Below are 4,976 nucleotides of genomic sequence, written 5' to 3' on the forward strand. Positions count from 1 at the left end.
ATTGAGTTTCAGATTCTGAACTACAGGACAATCAACAAAAATTTGTTAAATACTTACTTTGTGTTTCACACTAAGCTAAGTGCTGAGGATGCTGCCTCTAAGACACAAACATTCTAATGATGAAGACTACATATACAACAATAGTGGAAAGAATTATAAGCCAATTTTATGTAAAGGAAGAGTTTCCTAACAATCTGAGTCATCTCGGAGTGGATGGGGCTGCTTCTGAGTCGGTATTCATATGGATACTTGCTGACTAGGCTGAATTTGGATTATTTTTTCCTCCTGTGGGTTAGACTATATATATTCTGAGGTTTCCATCTATTCTGTGATTTAGTAATTCTTTAAGTTTCATCATGAGAAATTCTCAAAGTAAGAGGGGCCAGAGCTGAGTGCTATAAGATCCACTGCACAGCTGGGGGTCTGATACAGGTGTGTTTAAATCTTCTGAGCAAACTGAGGCCCTTATCTTCCTTCTGATTGGCGCTGGTGCACCATTGCTGCTCCCCTTAATAACCATGTCCAAGTCCTAGAAGAAACTGGTGGAGGAGAGTTGAGACAAAAACAGCCCGAGTTATGCACGACTTCCGTATCTTGCACACGATGGATGTCCATGATTATTTTTTACATTAATCCATATTACACAACTGGTTCTAAGCCACAAGAAATGAACAAGGGTGCCACCAAGCATAGCAGAGCCGATGAATCTGGAAATGCTAACTTCTTTTCAATAAGTAAAATGAAGAGCTACCCACACAGATCAACAGATTTCAAAAATTGAAACACCTGAACCTCAATATGATCAGGCCAAATACTTTGCCTCAAGGATTTGGCTTTTCCCTAGTCTTGGAGGTCCTTGACCTGACTTTAGAGAAACTTGAAATATGATTCTCATCCTGGAGATGTCTTTTCCCTTAGCTTTCTGAGTGTACTTCATCAAAGTGACAGCGATTTTGAAATTGTTTTGGGAAGCTCCAAAAATTTCAGATACTCAGCCTCAGAGATGATGACTTGATATCATTGCCCCTCCCCCCCCCAAAAAATGGAGGTACTTGTGTAATTGAAGAAATTATACATCTAGGGGATATTGTATGACTGATCTTCTTCCTAAGCTCAGACATTTGGGTTTCACTAATGAGAAGGAGGTATTAAAGGCAGAGAATAAGCCCTGGGTTACTTCAATTGCTGACAAGTTTCAACTTGAAATGTCTCAGTATTTAAATATATTTGTTTGAAAACATACAAGTATTTTTATGGTGAACACATGCAGGCAAAACTAGAGTCTCTAAAGAAGAATAACAAATAAAAAATCAGATGTAAACTTCTGTCTCTCTATTTATCTGTCTGTCTCTCTGTCTATCCCTATCTCTCTTTCTTTTTCTCTGCCTGTCTATTTCTGTGTTTCTCTGTGTGTCTTTCTGTCTCTGTTTCCATCTCTCTCAATCTCTGTTCCTCTGTTTCCCTCTCTGTCTCTCACCTTTCTTTTTCTAGTTCTCTAAGCTCTAACTCTTATTCCTTTGGCTTCATTTTTGTAGCTGCCTGTTTTTATGTCTTTTATTAGTGGTGCCAAATAAAGAAATCCAACATTTATTTTATTGCAAATTCCAAATACTCGCCTTTGAAAACCTAGAATAAGAATCATAAAGTTCCATATTATCAAGAAAAATTAAAACTATATTATCATTTACTACATTTTAAGACTGTTTATTATTCTATTTATGTGTACATTAACACATGTGCAATGTCTTTTCTTCTGTTAAATCATACATATATAATCCCTTGTGCTTTCATTCTTATACCAAGATATTATATTCCTTATAATTTTAATATATTTTATTCATTTCAAAATTCTTTTTGCAGCTTAGTCCAGGCTTTATTTCTTTACCCCATTCCCAATGAATTCATTCTCCTCCATTTTAAATTATTCTCTGTTCATTTTTGATATCTATTCCTGATTGTCCAGTATTTTAGTTCAATATCTCAAGCTAACTAACTTAAACATAATTTATTCCACATATTACAAAGATAAAATTTCTATCTTGAAATTGATGTTTAAAGTAACTTAACAAAGTAGCAGGACATAGTTGTTCACTTTCATGTTTGAAAACTTAAGGTTAAAGTAGAAATTCCAATTATATTGTTTCTGTCTTCTGCCTAACATCTTTCAGATCAATGTCATCTTTTTGTTTTAAATATCAGTCTAATCTAGTAGTGTGACACCCTATCTAAAGTATGGTGGGATATATGTCTACTAAATATATCTATGATATCATTGGCATAAAGAATTCCTGGACAAGGAAATTCCCATTATCAACACAGATCAATATATTCTCTAAAATTTATAGCACGATATAACTTATAGATTTATATATAAAGTCTATAACTTATAGTCATAAAGAGTTCTCAAGGACACTGAGAAGTTAAATGATTTGTGCAGTATTTGTTGAGTCATATCTGGTTCTTGTTCACCCCATGTGAGTTTTTAGCAGCAATACTGGAATGGTTTGCCATTTTTTTCTCTAGTGATTTAGGGCAATCAGATCAAGTGAATGTCTGAATTTGAACTTGGTTCTTTCTGCCATCAGATCCAAATTCTATACATCTACCTAGCTGCCTCAAACTACATGGCTGGTATGTGTCAGTTCTTCCTCAGTCTGTGCATGACTTTCTATCAAATATTATGCTCTATTTGCTGGGTATATAGGTTCTAATATAAAGTATTACTGAAGACTACCAATACTCCTTAAATAAAATCTCATTGAAAAAGATAAACAAATAAATAAACAAATAAATGAATGAATGAAAGATGAATCACATTCAAAGGCAGGGCCTTGGTTTGAAGGCTGACTTTCTTTGATGACAATTTTAAGTTGTACAAGTTACTTCTTTCTAAGCTTCATTTTCTTGATACATAAAGTGAGTGGGTTAGATGAAATTGTCTCTCAGTTCTTTCCAATTTTAATTTTATCAGCCTGTACTTAGAACCCACTATGTGACTTTATATGAGTGAGATTTTGTTGGGGGAGTTTGTCTAAATTGCATCCAATATAGTATCTACTTCTCATTTCTCTGAAGTAAAGGAAAATTTCTGATCACAACCAGAAGTTATATAAGTCAATTTGACAGACCTTGCAAATGTCTGGGAATCAAACATCTTACAGACACTCTATATCTTCACTGCCTCTCCTTTTCTTCGACTTTTGATCCTGGTCAGTATAAATATATAGATACTCTTCTATCTCAATTACCCAGGACATATTCAAGACCCAGATCACTTACTTCATGTAAAATCACAATCTTATTTTGCAAAATTGCCATTCAACTTGAAAACTCCCTTTTCATATCCACTCATCGTTGTGACCATATTATCCAGCACTAAGTTGATAATGATTCATAAGCCCAATACATATCCATGACTAGTTTCCTTCCTTTATGTTTGGTTATGTTCACCTGAACTACTATTTAGAGTTTGTCCCAAGAGAATACAAATTGGATGAAGAATGGTGCTTGATGAAAATAAAAGGGTTCTGGTTTTGACATCCAAGAAATTTGATTCAAATACCAGTTGTACTTCTTTCAAGTTATGATGCCATGCATAACCAACTTGATCTGTTTCCTCACATATGAACTGAAAGTATTTGAACAAGATGGACTCTAAGGCCTGTTCCATCTCTAAATCATTTGTCCCACATATATAAGCATATATAATATATACTTGAGAAGGTAGATTATTTACTGGGGAGTTTGAGTATGCAACAGAGTATGTGTCAGCAATTAGATGTGATTTCATTATCCTTAGAGGCAAAAACAAAACAAAACAACAACAACAACAACAAAAAAGAGGACAGATTGATAAATAATGAATGTAACTATTTGCTATGAACATGCTAAGTTGCTCCAAGTCATTATTAATCAGAGAAATGCAAATTAAGACAACTCTAAGATACCACTACACACCTGTCAGATTGGCTAAGATGACAGGAAAAAATAATGATGATTGTTGGAGGGGATGCGGGAAAACTGGGACATTGATGCATTGTTGGTGGAGTTGTGAACGAATCCAACCATTCTGGAGAGTAGTTGGGAACTATGCTCAAAAAGTTATCAAACTGTGCATACCCTTTGATCCAGCAGTGTTACTACTGGGCTTATATCCCAAAGAGATCATAAAGAAGGGAAAGAGACCTGCATGTACACGAATGTTTGTGGCAGCCCTTATTGTAGTGGCTAGAAACTGGAAACTGAGTGGATACCCATCAGTTGAAGAATGGCTGAATAAATTGTGGTATATGGATATTATGGAATATTATTGTTCTGTAAGAAATGACCAACAGGATGATTTCAGAAAGGCCTGGAGAGACTTACACGAACTGATGCTGAGTGAAGTGAGCAGGACAGGAATCATTATATACTTCAACAACAATACTATATGATGACCAGTTCTGATGGACCTGGCCATCCTCACAACAAGATCAACCAAATCATTTCCAATGGGCAGTAATGAACTAACCAGCTATCTCAGAGAAAGAACTCTGGAGATGACTAAAACCATTACATTAATTCCCAATCCCTCTATTTATCCACCTGCATTTTGATTTCCTTCACAAAGAATTGAACAATATTTCAAGAGTCTGATTCTTTTGTACAGCAAAATAACGGTTTGGTCATTATACTTATTGTGTATCTAATTTATATTTTAATATATTTAACATCTACTGGTCATCCTGCCATCTGGGGAGAGGGGAGGGTAAGAGGTGAAAAATTGGAACAAGAGGTTTAGCAATTGTTAATGCTGTAAAGTTACCCATACATATAACCTGTAAATAAAAGGCTATTAAATAAATAAAAAATTTAAAAAATTAAAATAAATAAATAATGAACATGCTAAGTGTCAAAAGACAAAAGTTCCCCTACCTTAAGGAAATCACATTCTAATTTAAAAAGGAAAATTGGAAAGAGGTGGAAAGGACCAGGAA

At 34.7% G+C, this 4,976-nt stretch overlaps 1 pseudogene; it reads left to right on the plus strand.

Moving 5' to 3' along the window:
• Positions 1-623: 623 nt before the first annotated feature.
• On the plus strand, positions 624-1,306 carry LOC111720094 (annotated as a pseudogene).
• The last annotated feature ends 3,670 nt before the right edge of the window (positions 1,307-4,976 follow it).

This window comes from Sarcophilus harrisii, chromosome 3 (genome assembly GCF_902635505.1).
Source record: "Sarcophilus harrisii chromosome 3, mSarHar1.11, whole genome shotgun sequence".
NCBI lineage: Eukaryota > Metazoa > Chordata > Mammalia > Dasyuromorphia > Dasyuridae > Sarcophilus > Sarcophilus harrisii.